This window comes from Cucumis melo, chromosome 8 (genome assembly GCF_025177605.1).
Source record: "Cucumis melo cultivar AY chromosome 8, USDA_Cmelo_AY_1.0, whole genome shotgun sequence".
In the NCBI taxonomy this organism is placed as follows: domain Eukaryota; kingdom Viridiplantae; phylum Streptophyta; class Magnoliopsida; order Cucurbitales; family Cucurbitaceae; genus Cucumis; species Cucumis melo.
The window spans coordinates 22,116,777-22,133,857 of NC_066864.1; the positions used below are offsets into that span (position 1 = coordinate 22,116,777).

Here is a 17,081-nt window from a genome sequence, read left to right on the forward strand (position 1 = left end):
AACTCTCCTGAGAGCTCAACTTCTCTCAAATTTTTCTTTGTACCTTGCTCTTGAAGTGGAATGGTGTAAAAAGAGAAAATAAAGATTTGTGGGTGTTAAAATAAACTCTACATCTAAACCACTCTAACCCTTCCCTAATAGAAATTTTTAGAAAATCATATATCTCACATCCTTTAAGTGATCTCGGTCAGGATCAACTTGAGATCAACCGAGAACCTTAAAATTCCCTTTCTTTCTTTCAGTCTTAGTCGAGCACAGCCCCGGGATGGCCTAAAAGATTTGAAAATTTTCTTATCTGATTTTAATCTCGGTTGAACTCTAGCCTGAGATGGCCCAAGATTTACTCTTTACCTTTTCTGTCCTCCAATTTCGATCTGCCACAACTTCGAGGTGTATCGAGATTAACTCTCTACCTTTTTTGTTTGTAGATCTCGGTTTGCCACAGTCCTGAGATCCATCAAGATTAGCTCTCTACCTTTTTTGTCTTTAAATCTTGGTCTACCATAGCCCTGAGATGCACCGAAGTTAGCTCTCTGGCTTTTTTGTATTTAAATCTGGGTCTGCCATAACCTTGAGATGCATCGAGATTAGCTCTCTGTCTTTTCTGTCTTTTAATATTGGCTGAACAAAGCCTGATATTCTCACTTTTGGTCTGAGATTCCTTTGTTTTTGGTCTGAGACTCTTGATAAACTTTTAACTTATCTTCTCAACTTTCTAGCTAGCAAATGGGATGGAAGATACGAGTATTATAATAGAAGTAATCCCAACATACTTATCTCGGTAAGCAAATCAATGGTGTATTTTCTATCAGACACGGAGATGCCTTCTTTAGATATGACCACCTTCATTCCAAGGAAATATTTCAGATTTCCTAAATCCTTGATTTCAAATTTATCACCCATTCTCTACTTTACTTGATTGATTTTTGCCTGATTATCTCTAAACAAACAAATTCAAGTAAAAAAGTAGCATTACAGTGCAGCTCACGGGTGATCTTAAACTCTAAGAAAGCTTAGGTACTTGCAAAACATTCTGAAGAGAGAAACCGTCAAAGAGAACTATTTGTCCTTTACTAATAATTGGGGTTAAAGAGCCATCGGCTATCCACATTTTCTCATTATCAGCATAGCCAGAGACAAAGTGCTCTGAAAACCTATCAAGTGATTTATGGCCTCCGAATCCAAAATCCAGGGATTCTTCCCATTAACACTAATAAGGTCAATGAACTGAGGCATACCTGACTGAGCAATGGCGCATAAAGTAGGAGGGTTGGTCTAGCTAGCAGTAGGGTTGGTTTTGCTAGTAGTCGGGCCAGTTGACTAAGAGGTGAGAGTAGTGTTCCTAACATCAGTACGCCCTGAGTTCTTTTGCACATTGCAGGAACGTTTGTTACCTCTTGGAGACCAACCGTGGAGTTTCTAACATTGATCCTTGGTGTGTCATTGTTTCTTGCAATGCTTACATACGAGGACTGGTTTCTCACTATTCTTCTCATTATCGTGGATCGAGAATCGAGCATTAACGACAACATAGTTAGTCATATAATTTGAAGGTACATTAAGGAGCAAAGTTACCAAGTTCTTTGAACACATCGGTAGATTGGTCGATCGTTCGATTTAGACTATTTCGATGATGCACCAACTTCAAAAGTAGATCTACTATGGATTTGGTTATTGACGCCCACCTCACTTGTCCACTCACCTTATGTCTCGTAGAGGTTCTTAACACCTCTTGGTTGAAGGAATGGAATTCCCAAAGCGGCAGCTTATTAATGCCGTGTAAATGGAATTCAATTTGTAAAACCCAAAAACAACAATTTAGAGAAAAACAAAACTAAAACGTAAGCATGCTTCTATGGAGGAAAGGGAAAAATAAACTAACTTTTATAGAACCTCCAAGAAATCTTCTCCAAATTTTTCAAGAACACCACGAGGTTTTCCTCGTTATTCTCAATAAAAGAATCGAACACGTAGTTATAGAGTTTTTGTAATTTTGGTGAGGGAAAAGTTTGGGAGAGAATTTTTTTTTCTTTTTGGAACACAGAGAACCAAGAGATCAGAATGAGAATACAGAGTGATTCTGTATATCTCAATCAACTTAAGAGAGATGGAGGGAAGTTATCAAAATAACTCCCTCACTCTCTCTACACGTAACTACCTTTTATTAATTAAATATATATTAATAAAATTAATATAAATTTAATTCATATTATATCTCATATAATATAAACTTTATATTATATCATATATAATATAAGCAATTGTTTAAATCTCTCATATAATCTATAATGCTAATATGAATCGAATCCATATTAATTTAACCTATAATTTATTTATGAATCTTATTCATATTATTATTATTATTTGAATCATATTCAAATATTAACTTCTCTCATAGAAACTTTATATTATAATGTATCAAATACATTATATTAATTGTATCATATACAATTTATTCCCTTTAATCAATTTAAACAATTCAAATTAAACCAAAATAAATTTGATTCTCATTTATTCTTATTGAGCTAACAAGGGGACCTTATGGTCTTACAGATTGAAGCTCCAATGATATGAGATTAATTAATTAAACTCTATAATTAAATTAATCTTCATAATTAAATTAATCTTCATTCATTAATTATTAGTCATTCCACTAAAGACTAATAGTTGCACTCTTCTCACTGTAGATATACTTTTATGTCCATTAGATATAACTAATCAACAGTGCAATAACCCTTCACAAATTGCTCGTAAGTACAGCTAGGCCAAAAATTATCGTTTTACTCCTATAGTTACATCTAACTCCTTAAGTACCATTGATTCCGCTAATGAATAATAATTAAAGTCCCACTATAACTGAACTCCTCTCGGGTCAAGAGAGGGTGTGGCCCCACATTGTTCAAGCCCTGGAATCAGCCCTTAAGAGAGCAATTTCTCTACTTACTCTATCTATAGAAAATGAGTGAATTCCTTCTTGTGTAGTTGTGTTCCCATCTCCCCAATCAGACGAATCCCTAAAATGGTAGGCATATTGAGTCAGCGACATAATGTTAAAATTTATGTCATAAAACTCGTAGTTTGTAGTTAAAACTATATTCGATCTAATAAAGTGTTTATTGATGATTTATTAATGAAAATAGAATATTATAATCTTGAATCCAATAAACTAAGGTCTAAAGGCTATCTAGTGTAAACTTGAACTTTATGTAGAGACATAAACTTGGATCAAGTTTGAGTATATAGCCCAAACCGTCTATAGTGAATGAATAAGGTTAGACGCCTTATTTTGGAAACACTATAGATGTGGCCCGCTTTGTAGTTAGTACAAACGACGTGATCCTAAATCATTCATGTAGAGACATGGGAGTGAGGGCATCCTATCTAAAGAGTTTGCATAAGACTGGAACCATGAAATAGTCACTTTTAAGTTATAACACCGTTAACTATATAAACTAACTATTTCGATTATGATGACCTAGGTAACTTAATCTTAATCCTGAGCTAACTATGAACTTCTGTTCAAATGGTATTATCCTTAGATCTGTATAGGTGAGGGCAGTTCAACAACGTTGGCCCAATAAGCCTCCCATTTCAGAGGGTAAGATTGAATGGATGGCTAGGGACGTAGGGTGCAAGACGTAATTCACTCCTACTCGCTTTAAGGTTAGTAGATAGGTTGTTCTCTTAAGGACTGAATCTAAGTCTTGAACAAGGGATCCCGCCCTCTCATTGGCTCGAAAGGGACTTGGTTTATAGGTTGGACCTTGTGTTGGGGTTGATGCCTTAAATCTCGTGGTCTTGTAATTTGTAATTGTATATATTATACAAACTTTTTATTTATTTACTAAAATAAAGTGTTTTATTTTATTTGACCTTTAGTTGCATTAACCCACAAAACCAATAAACTAACATCCAAGGTTATCTTCTGTAACCTAAACATGTATGTGGAGACATACAAGTGGATCATGTATAAGTGATAACCTAAATGGTCTGTAGTAAATGGATAAGGTTGGATACCTTATCCTGGTGACACTACGAATACGGCCTGCTTTGTAGTTGTTACAATTGTTCTAAAGTGCTACAAATGATTTGATCCTAATCATTCATGTCGAGACATTAGAGCGAGGGTATTCTATACAAAGAGTTTGTATAAGACCGGGCCATGAAATGAATAGTCTCTCTTATTAACACCGTTACTAGTTGAGACTACATTTCACCAGGGTGACTATAGGTGACTTGACCTGAATCCTGAGTGAGTTGTGAACTCTTGCCTATGAAGGCGATCCTTTTATTTGTATGGGTGAGAGTGTCCTATGTAGCCGACTCAATATGCCTACCATTCTGGGGATTCGTCTGATTGGGGAGCTGAGAACACAGCTACACAAGAAGGAATTCACTCCTTCTCTATAGATAGAGTAAGTAGAGAAATTGCTCTCTTAAGGGCTGATTTCAGGACTTGAACAATGTGGCGCCACACCCTCTCTTGGCCTGAGAGGAGTTCAGTTATAGTAGGACTATAATTATTGTTCATTAGAGGAATCAGTGGTACTTAAGGAGTTAGATGTAATTACAGGGGCAAAACGGTAATTTTTGGCCTAGCTGTACTTACGAGCAATTTGTGAAGGATCATTGTACTGTTGATTGGTTATATCTAATAGACACAAAAATATATCTACAGTAAGAAGAGTACAACTATTAGTTTTTACTGGAATGACTAATAGTTAATGAATATATATTAATTTAATTAAAGAGTTTAATTAATTAATCTCATTTCATTGGAGCTTCAATCTGTAGGTCCATAAGGTCCCCTTGTTAGCTCAATAAGGATAAATGACAATCAAATTTATTTTGGTTTAATTTGAATTGTTCAAATTGATTAAAGGAAATAAGTTGTATATGATACAATTAATATAATGTATTTGATACATTATAATGTAAAGTTTTTATGAGAGAAGTTAATATTTGAATATGATTCAAATAATAATAATAATATGAATAAGATTCGTAAATAAACTATAGGTTGAAATTAATATGGATTCGATTCATATTAGAATTATAGATTATATGAGAGATCTAAACCATTGGTTATACTATATATGATATAAATAAACTATAGGTTGAAATTAATATGGATTCGATTCATATTAGAATTATAGATTATATGAGAGATCTAAACCATTGGTTATACTATATATGATATAATATAAAGTTTATATCATATGAGATATAATATATATTAATTAAATTTATATTGATTTTATTTAATTTAATTAATTTTTTTAATAAATAGAATGAATAACTCCGTTGGGAGTTATTCTACGTGGGAAAGATGGAGGAAGTTATTTTTGATAACTTCCCTCTCCATATCATTGTTAAGATTTGTTTTAAAAGAAAAAAGAGAGATTTTTTTTTAGGACTAAGATTTTTTTTTAAGCACTATCTTACGATCTCTCTATATTCCAAAGGAAACAAAATTCTCTCAAAAATTTCTTCCCTCACCAAAATTACAGAAGCCCACAACTCTCTGTGATTCTTTACTTGGAGAATAACAAGGAAGATTTTGTGGTGTTTTGAAAGCTTGGAAGAAGAATTGGTTTTACAAAGGTTAGTTTATTTTCACTTTTTCCTCCATGAGAAGCATGCTTATTTTGTTTATTGTTTTTTCTTTGAATTTATTGGTTTTAAATTGAATTTCACTTGCACCGCGTTCACACGCTTTCGCTTTGGGAATTCCATTCCTTCACCTTGAACCAAATGTTCAATAGTGGATCAGGGGGACTTAAGGAACAAGATGTAGTCTCGGGGGTAAAACGGTATTTTGACCTAGCCGAGGTTACAAACAATCTGTGAAGGATTAACTTACTGATAATGGTTATATCAAATGGACACAAATATATCTATAATGAGGGAGTGCAACTGCGGGACTTTAGTGGAATGACCAGTTAGTTAACGAATGTTGATTAACTCGGTCTAAAAACGTTTAGCTAGTTAATCTTGGATCGTTGGAGCCCACAATCTATATGTCCATTAGGTTCCCCTGCTAGCTCATACGGAATTAACTTAGAACAATATGTTGGAATAATTCAAATTGTTCGAATTAAGTAAAGAGAGGAAACTGACAACTACAAGTGATATAGTCATCAGTTATAGCTTTGGACAAGAGCTTTATGTTTAAATGTGTTTTAAATATTAAAAATATGAATAGAGATTCATATTCGAAATCTCAGAATTAAAGAGAATGGTCAAAGTTGTAAAAAGTCAAAATGTTGACTTTTGACTTTGAAAAATCAAACTTTGAACGGCTTTATATTCAAATGTGATTTGAATTTCAAGAAAATGAATGCGGGTTCATGCTCGGGAGGTCGAAATTAGTCAAAATGGATAAAAATGGTAAAAAGTCAAAATGTTGACTTTTGACTAGAATGGTCAAATGACCAATTTGCCTCTTGACCAAAGTTAGTGGAAAAATCCAACATTTTGTTGGATAATTCCACTAACTCTTAGTGGGCTATGTGGAAGCTCATGGTGATGACACCAAGCCCACTAAGAGAAAATGGAATGGTGAATCAATCCACTAATGGTTAGTGGATTGTGAGGTGTTGGGCTTTGGTGATCCAATTACATGCAAATTTTGCATGTAATTAGTCTATATAAGAAGCAATTTTCATTTTGAAGAGAATTTTTGCCATTTTTAAAATTACAAAAGAAAACCTTTTTCTCTCCCAAATCTCACACCAAAATCTACCTCAAAATTCAATCTCTTTCTCAAATTACCTACTTTGAACAGGTCCCACAACCCGATTCTAAGTTTGGAGAATAACGGATCAATTATAGTGGTGGTCCGGTTCGAGTTTGGGAGAAGAATTGGAGCTTCGGAAAGCTACAAAGGTAAGTATTTCTTTTAACCCTAATTTAATGTAATTAGGGTTGTGTTTAGTATGCATGTTAATCACTAAATTAAGTTTAGTTGCAATTAGGGTAAAAATCCGATCTTGTTTCCGCTGCGATTGTATGTTTTCCATCACATAGGCCACTCTCACCCATGCAAATCAAAGGACCGCCTTCATAGGCAAGAGTTCACAACTCACTCAGAATTCTGGTCAAGTCACCTATGGTCATCCTAGTAAAGTGTAGTCTCAAGTAGTAACGGTGTTAATAAGAGAGACTATTCATTTCATGGTACGGTCTCATACAAACTCTTTGTATAGAATACCCCCGCTCTAATGTCTCGACATGAATGATTAGGATCAAATTATTTGTAGCACTTTAGAACAATTGTAACAACTACAAAGCAGACCGTATTCATAGTGTTACCAGGATAAGGTACCCAACCTTATCCATTTACTACATACCATTTAGGTTATCACTTAAACATGATCCACTTGTATGTCTCTACATACATGTTTAGGTTACAGAAGATAACCTCGGATGTTAGTTTATTGATTTTGTGGGTTAATGCAACTAAATGTCAAAAAAAATAAAACACTTTATTTTATTAGATAAATAAGTTTGTATAATATATATAATTACAAACTACAAGACCACGAGATTTAGGGTATCAACCCCAACATTAGCTGCATCATACAAGCCCTTGGCAGCCTAGCTCTTTCTTGGTCGTGTGACAACATGGCTTCAAAACAATGCCACCCTAACATTACTCTCATGTGCCTAGGTGTGCTTTTATTCGCCTAAACTTTGTCCCTTAAGGTTTCCTTGACACTCCTCGCTTAAGCTTTCAACACTTAGACAACATTCCTCTTTTTCCCATACTTTGGTCTCCTAACACATTAACACTTCAAACAAATTTTGGCTTCCTCCCTCTTTAAATTCACTTAGCAACAACAACCACAAAACTTAACTATAACAACAACAAGACCTCAACCTTTATTCGTTTACTTAACTTTAGGAATTCTAAAGGGAGAATAGATCTAGAGCTTATAGTATACAAATCACAAATGGGGCCAATCATCAAATTTAAGAAGTCATGGATACCATGTGACTCAACAAGGTTGACTTAGACGTAATAGATGATCTTTTCTTTAAGGTAACATCGTAGTTAAAGAAATTAGATAATTGTGACATTATTCACCTTATATTTGAATAAATAGTTATTAGTCATTTTAGCTATTAAATCCTAAGAAAAAAAATTGAATAATGAAAGGGTCTTTTTAAAGATTACAAAATAAATTAAAATATTTACAAGCTATAGTAAAATTTTGGATTCTATTAATGATAAAAACTGATAAACTTCGATCACTGTCTATCAATATCACTAATAGAAGCATATTAGTGTCTATCAATGTTTATTATTCATAGAATCTGAAATTTTGTTATATGTTGTAAATATTAGGTCAAATTTTCTATTTTTGACAATTCTCGGGAAATTTCCAAAAATAGGTTAAAAAAAGAGCTTTAAATGAATTTTGGGACAAGTTTTCAAAAGAAAGACTTTTAGGACAATTTGGGTGTGAATGGACAAAAATGCCCTTCTTTTCCTTTCCCTCTTCCACGTTTGCTTTCCCTTCTCTCCACGATCGATTCCTTCTCTTTCGCGTATAGTTCCCTTTCCCTTCTCTTTTCTTTCGCGTAGAACACCTGAACCTACTCCGGCCATCGTCTCTTGTCCATCGTCACTTGCCCATCGTCGCTTGCCCATCATCGTTTGCCCTTCGTCGCTTGCCCTTCGCCAGTCGTTGTCCAGTGCATTTCGTCGCTCCTATTCGGACCATTCAATCAACTTCGAGCGTTTTCTCTTATTTGGGTGAGTTTCATGTCTAACCGATTTTCAATTTATCTGCTGTAAGTAAATGTTTGGTTGGGGTATTTGGTGCTATTTTCATCCGTAATTGTCTGGTTTTTGGAATTGGACTTATTTGCCGTAAATTAGTTTAGTCAAAGTTTGGTTTTAGGTTCTTAGAAAGTTCAGTGGGTAGTGAAAAATGAATTGAACTAGAGGATGAGGATTTAGTTGGATCAAATAGAGGAGGAGTAAGCAATAGGAATAGAAGGAATGAAGGTTTTTTTTTTATCTCGCACGTATTTTTTTATCTCGCACGTATCTCGCACGTTCCAAACTTTCACTATTTATTTCAAAATCAACTTGGTACACCTCCTAATCCATTTAGAGCTACTCTTTGCATGTTTAGTAACTCTCTTAGGCCCTCATGCTTTATCTCGCACGTATCTCGCACACATCTCGTACGTATCTCGCACGTTCCAAACTTTCACTATTTATTTCAAAATCAACTTGGTACACCTCCTAATCCATTTAGAGCTATTCTTTGCATGTTTAGTAACTCTCTTAGGCCCTCATACTTTATCTCGCACGTATCTCGCACACATCTCGCACGTATCTCGCACGTTCCAAACTTTCACTATTTATTTCAAAATCAACTTGGTACACCTTCTAATCCATTTAGAGCTATTCTTTGCATGTTTAGTAACTCTCTTAGGCCCTCATGCTTTATCTCGCACGTATCTCGCACGTTCCAAACTTCCACTATTTATTTCAAAATCAAATTGGTACACCTCCTAATCCATGTAGATCTATTCTTTGCATGTTTAGTAACTCTCTTAGGCCCGCACACATCTTGCAGTTATTTTTATTATTTCTTTACATCTTGCACGCATCTTGTAGGTTCTTAAGTTCAAATCAATTTTTGAAGATACAAAACTACTTAATGTAGTTTAAGGATGGCACATGTTCGGATTTTAGTGCGTCACGGTGGTGCATGGGATGAGGGACAAAGAAAATATGAAGGAGTGTTAAAAGGCATTGTTGTCCCTAAAGAAATAACGCACAAAGATTTACAATCTAAACTATATGACCTTGCAGAAGTTGACCCTACAAAGTTCGACATAAAGATAAGATGTATATATGAGATCAAAGGGGAAAAGGAAGCTCCTCCATTTGAGTTAAGCAATAACCGTGATTTGAAGTTTTATATTCTTAGTGAAAATCCATTGGAGGTCCCCCTATACCTATCTTTTGAGCCTACAAGCAATCGAAACATGAAAGTGTTAAACAAAGATTACAATTCAGTATCTGGGAGCAACTAAGTTCAAAATTTAAACCCTCATCCTCCAATTGGAATGGATACATTAGATGAGAATGAAGTTGATATTGGTGAAGTTCAGGTTGGCTTGTGTGATAACATGATAGGGACCAATTCGGCTATATGGGAATCATATGAGTCATATCATTCAAAAGATGATACTTTTACATGGGAGTCAGTTGAGATGTACAATGAATTGTTTGACATCCCAGAACAAAGAGATGCTCCTACAAAAGATTGCAAAGGAAAAGGTAAAGTTGACTGCAGCTCCTCTAGTCGGAAGTTGAAGACAAAAGGATGTGGCTGGTCGGAAGAAAGCTCTACAAGTGAAGAGTTGGATGTAGGACAAATCTTTTTTTGCAAGAGAGATTTGTCAATGAGATTAAGTGTGTTGGCAATGAAATTTTTTTTTCAGTTTGTAGTAAAAAAGTCTACAAAAGAGGTTCTTTTCGTTAGATGCATCGACAACAAGTGTGGTTGGAGATTGCGAGCGGTTAGACTGAAGGATTCAAATATATTCAAGATTAAAAAGTATGTGAAAGTTCATTCATGTTCTCTTGAGTTTTTGAATCGTGACCATAGGCAAGCAAAATCTTGGGTTGTTGGAGAATTAATAAAGTCCAAATTCAAGGGACCCGGTCGCATATACAAACCACGTGATATCATAGAAGACATGAGGCAAGACTATGGCATAAATATGAGTTATGAGAAAGCATGGCGTGCCAGAGAAAATGCATATGAACGAGTGTGAGGGTCTCCTGAAGAGTCATATAATCTTTTGCGTAGATATGGTGAAGCACTCAAATTTACAAATCCAGGTACAATATTTCACATGGAACTCGAAGATGATCGTTTCTTTAAATATCTTTTTATGGCTGTTGGTGCATGTGTTAGAGGATTCTTAAATTGCATTAGACCGGTCATAGTCATGGACGGAACATTTCTTAAGAACAAATATCGGGGTCAATTGATAGTGGCCGTTTGTTTAGATGGTAACAATCAGATCTATCCTCTAGCCTTTGAGTAGTTGATAGAGAAACAGATGACTCAATACAGTGGTTCTTAGAAAAATTGAAAGGTGCAATAGGGGAGGTGCCTAATCTAGGCTTTGTGACAGATCGGAAAACATGCTTCGCCAAGGGTATTTCATCAGTTTTCCCCTCTGCATTCCACGGCCTTTGTGTCCAACATTTGAGTCAAAATTTGCATGATAAATATAAGAATGACACGGTTGCTACTTTGTTTTATAATGCATCGAGAACATATCGTGAATCAACGTTTGTAGAAGCGTGGAGACATCTTCTTGCATTTCCTAATGGTTCAGGGAAATATTTAAATGATGTTGGAATAGCACGGTGGTCTCGTGTTCACTGCCCAGGAAGACGGTATAACATGATGACAACAAATATAGCACAGTCCATGAATTCTATACTGAAAGAACCTAGAGATTTGCCTATTGCTTCATTTCTTGAAAATGTTCGAGCTTTGCTACAACGTTGGTTTTGGGAGCGTCGAGAAGAATGCATTAAAGTGACGTCTACATTGACCAAATGGGCAGAGTTAGTTATTCAAAAGAAACAAGAAAGAGCTTTGACAATGAAGGTCAACCCAATTGACTGTTACCAATTTCATGTCAAAGATTTAGATAAGGAGGAGGTCGTAAACCTTCAGACTAAAGAATGCACTTGCAAGGAGTTTCAAGCTGAGCAACTACCATGCTCACATGCCATTGCTGCAGCACGGGATCGTAATATAAATGTTTATAGTTTATGTGCTAATTATTACACTAATGAATGTTTGTTGGCTGCATATGCGGAGGTCGTCTACCCAGTTGGGAATCAGTCAGATTGGAAGACAAGCGAAGACTACGTACATATGACTGTTTTACCTCCAAAAGTAGTCAAAAGAGTTGGTCGACCGAAGAAAAAGAGGATTCCAAGTGTTGGTGAAGCTCCGAAATTGCATAAGTGTGGTCGGTGTAAACAAATAGGTCACAACAGATTAACGTGTACCAATCCAATTTCATATACCGACAAGTCGAGCATACAAGATTAGAAATTTCTCTACCAATGTACTAAGTATTACACTAATTAATGAATGTTTGTTAATGATGTGTTTTCTTAATGATTTGTCCCAACATTCTTACTTTCTGTGCTTCTAGATGGATGAAGAAGGCGAAAATAACAATTGACTTATTCATTTAAGAACACAAAAACTGGTTTTGGGATCGTTTAAAAATAACAAAACGTTCGTTTAAAAATATCTAAATGATCGTTTAAAAATAACTAAACGATCGGTTAACAACAACCAAATGATCGTTTGAAAACAACTAAACGATAGGTTAAAAAAAACTAAACGATCGATTAAAAATAAGCAAAACATCATGTAAAAACAACCAAACGATCGTTTGAAAACAACTAAACGATCAGTTAAACAAAACTAAACAATTGGTCAAACAAAACTAAACGATCGTTTACAAAAACTAAACGATTTTTTAAAACAACGAAAGACACCCGCGAATTGTTTACAACCGCGATTCAACATTTCAAAAAAAGTACGCGAATTTACAATATTGCCCCTTTGGTAAAAACAACCGATATATACGTTCCGCCTTCTTCGTTCGTTTTTCGTCACTACGCAATACACAACCGCACTGATCACTCACCTTCGTTTTCTCTCAGTCCATTGTTCTCTCAGACCATTTTTGTCTCAGTCCATATTTTTCGTCAACGTCAAAAGGTATTTTCCCGAACTTTTCCTACTATAACGTTACACTTTTCCTTTATTTATATTTCAAACGTTTCGACTTCTGTCTTCAAAAACTATCATTGTGTTCTTAAATTATTATTGTGAAGCATTAAGGGTTTCGGATTCGACTTCTGTCTTCAATATAGTTCTCCAGATTGTTAAATTTATTACTTTTCGATTAACTATCATTTCAGGATGACTGTACCTAGCGACAAGTATTTCCCTGCCACTGTGTCATGCCAAGTGCACAAGATCGGCAGTCTTATTAAGGATAAACTGACCAAGGACCAGCTGCAAATGTTCGAAAAAACAATTTTTGGTCCATTGCTGAATGTGAACATGGTCTTCAACGGCCAATTGATCCATCATTTCTTGCTGAGGCAGATACCTGAAGACGGTAACGCAGATGGAATCTGTTTCTCAGTTTTAGGGAAGAACGTCCGTTTTACCCAAAAAGAATTCAACATCATAACTGGATTGTGGCCAACAAACAATCCATTGGAGAAAGATTGCGATAGCAAGCGCCTACAAAGTCTTCTATTCGGATCAGAAAATAGAAACTAATAACATGCTTGGAAATTGAGGAAATTTTCAAGAATTTTGAGTTTACAAATGATGACGATGCTGTGAAGGTCGCCTTGGCCGTCTTTATAGAAACTGTGATGGTCGGGAAGGATAAGAAAACACAGTTTGACATGGATATTTTGGGAAGAGTTGATGATGAAGAAGAATTTAAAAGCTTCGATTGGTCAACTTTCTTCTACACTCGTCTGCTCAACAGTTTAAAGACAAGTCTCCAAGGAAAAAAAGAAGCATACGAGCTGAAGAAGACACGAAGTTCCAAAGCAGTGTCATACTACAACATCAAAGGCTACGTGCTTGCTTTTCAGGTGATTTTTATTTGTTCATACACTTTAAGTAAATGCCAATTGAACATCAAAGTTTAACATATTTGTTTAAATGTTGTAGGTGTGGGCTTATGAAGTACTCTCAACTGCAAATGAGCACCTGGCCACAAGAAACAGTAAGGGATTAATCCCTAGGATATTGAGATGGAATTGTACACAAGCTCCATCTTACAAAATGCTGCAGAATAACATATTCGACAACAAAAATGTAAGTAAAACCTGTCAGTCATCGTTTAATATAATTACACAATCGTTTAATACAATTACATTGCAGACTGTTGTTCAACCTAAACTCAAGATGTCAACCCAAGAGAAGGCTTTCATGGAGAGTCGAATTCGAGGGGATGATAACATGCAAATGGAGGACGATGAATGCATTGGAGCAATAAACAACAAATCATTGGAGCAATCAGACTCATCTCCACAAAGAGAACAACTGTCACCCCAAAGAGAACAAAGTTAAACAGTGGCTGACGAGTCTGAAATGCATCCAATCACCAAGAAGAAACATTTCAGATCAAAGAAGTCCAATGACAAAGAAAAACAAAGTCATTCAAAATCCTACAAGAAACTGAAGAAGGAAATAAAAGAAGTTTGTAAGGATTTATCCACACTGATTTCTATAGTCTGTAGGATGGATGACACAATCACAAAGCAGTCATTGGAGCTGTATGAAATGAAGCAGATACTGGAGAGATTGGTCCAGGTAAAATTTGTTTTCATAATACATTAGTTACACGATCGTATAACTTTGATAGACGATCGTTTATCAAAGTTACTCGATCGTTTAACTTTGATAGACGATCGTTTATCAAAGTTACGCGATCGTTTACTTTTATATACACGATGATTTAACAATACATTATTTTTTTAATTTTATGTTCATTTTTATTTGTTTATTAGAATCAAACTGAAAATCAAGGGAATGATCATACTGATCAGAATGACAATGAGTATGTTGTTCAAGAACAACATACTGAACAACAACCTACTGAAGAACAACATACTGAACATCAAGAGGAAACCCAAAGGTTAACATTTCATTCATTGTTTACTAGTTTATAAATACCTAACAATTGTATTTTTTTTCTTATTCTCATGTTTTTTCTCATTTTGTTTAGGGAACATCAAGAGGAATGTGGTAGTGATATAAGCATAGACGGTAGGGATGCAGACTTGCTAATGACTATAAGAGATATATTAGATAGTCTAAGTCATCAAATTCAGAAAGAAACAGACCTGCCACAAATGATTACTACCCTTCTATTTGTGAGCCAACCTCTTGCACTTTGTGAATTGGCTCCATTGGATCAAACTGTACAAATTGTAAATGAAGAATCTCAACTGGTATGTATACACAACAAATTTGTAGTCGTTTGAATGAATAGTTTGTTACTTGTTTAATACGATTACATTGCAGGAAACAACAAAAAAACAGGTTGAGATTAAAAAAAATGATGAAGCAGTTACTTTGGTTGAAAAGGAACCAGTAACTGTGCCTGATAAAGATGAACAAGAAAAACCAATAAAGAGAAGAAAGCTATGTAAAATAGCAAATAAAGAGGTGCAAGATGAAGATGAACAAGGTAATCCACCCACAACATCTGCTCAGATCATATCAGAATCTATAACACCTGTCCCAGATGTGGAAATCAGAGAAGTAGATACATATAATCCGATGTGGAAAGTGGATCCAAAATTATGGAAGGAATACTTACAATGGAAGAGATCAAGAAAAACAACCCATGAACAAAGGAAAGTAGTCTCCACAACCAGAAAAAAAGACTTTTTCAGACAGCTTGAAGAAAACACATGGGTACATGGAGACGTAAGTACTCTTCCCAAACGATCGCTTATATTAACTAAACGATCGCTTCTATTAACTAAACGATCACTTCTATTAACTAAACGATCGTTAAGTTAATATTACACGATCGCTTACTAAGTAAACGATCACATGTACATTTCTTAAACGATCGCTTATACTCTCCTTTCATTCACTAAACGATCATTTATTTTTCCTTTGTAGACATTGGATTTGCTATTATCCCACTTGCAGAATAAAATGTTGCATCTCAAGCACCATTGCAAGCGTTCTTTAAGAATATTACATTCCTCGTTTCTAGTAAGTTGTTATTCTTTAATTTTTTTTTTGTATAGAAGTTAAACTGCATCATTATATTCTGACTACATTTTTTGACTTGTTCTTCAAGCTTGGAATCAATAAACCAGACTGCATTGTTTGGAACCATATTTTTGATACTCATCTGGTGACACCAGATAATACGAAAGCTGAATGGACAGACCCAACAGCACACCTAAGTATATGGACAGAAAAAGATGTGGAATACTATTTCAACACTGCTGTTGGTGATTACATCGACATACCAGGGTGGGGAGATGTCAACTACGTGATTACCTGCATCAACATAAAAGAACACTGGTTGGCTATTGCAGCTGATATGAGAAAATGCAGGATCTACGTGTTCGACTCAATGCCAAATTATGTTGAGCAGAAACTTGTTGATGAAGCTCTTCAAATGCCTGCACGATGCATCCCCTCACTCGCGATTGCAATTGGAGTCAACCTCCATTCAGATCATTTCACATATGGCCCTTGGCCAGTACGCAGATCGAATGCCACATTACAGAAAGGGCGTTCATTGGATTGTGGAATTTTCTGTGCTAAATTTGTTGAATGCCTTGTAACTGCTAGTGACCATGGTTGTCTAACTGTGCCAAACATGAAACTGTTTAGACAACAATATGTGCTGGAACTTTGGGCCAATAAATACTTTTGCTAAATAAAAAAATATATATTCGTTCTTGTACTTTTCAGTTAATATTTGTATTCGTTTATATAATTTTTTAATGTAATTTTTATAGAGAGAATAACATATTATAATTTTAAACTTTGTTATAAAATAAATACTTTGTGATATTTTCAATTAAATGCGACCAAAATTGAGAAAGAATATTTGAGTTAATATTTGTATTCGTTTAGATACATATCACAAAATATTCGTGTAGAGAAATACTCATCGCGCACATATGTATAAACGATCTTCTTAATAAACGATGTCTAAATGATCTTCTTAATAAACGTCAAAATATTAAGCGATCGTTTAGTAAAGTCTAAACGATCGTTTGGTAAAGTCTAAACGATCTTCTTAATAAACGATGTCTAAACGATCTTCTTAATAAACGTCAAAATATTAAGCGATCGTTTAGTAAAGTCTAAACGATTGTTTGGTAAAGTCTAAACGATCTTCTTAAAATCATAAAAAAATTAAGCGATCGTTTAGCTACAAGTAGTTTTGCAACATAGAGAATAATCGATACTACTAATTGAAATGTCAATTGATACTAA

General features: G+C 34.9%; 1 long non-coding RNA gene across 1 annotated transcript; it reads left to right on the forward strand.

Annotated features, from left to right (window-relative positions):
• The first annotated feature begins 14,351 nt into the window (after positions 1 to 14,351).
• On the forward strand, positions 14,352 to 14,898 carry LOC127150759 (uncharacterized). Its single transcript, XR_007823322.1, has 3 exons — positions 14,352 to 14,417; positions 14,615 to 14,742; positions 14,833 to 14,898. It is a non-coding gene; the product is annotated as an uncharacterized LOC127150759 (long non-coding RNA).
• The last annotated feature ends 2,183 nt before the right edge of the window (positions 14,899 to 17,081 follow it).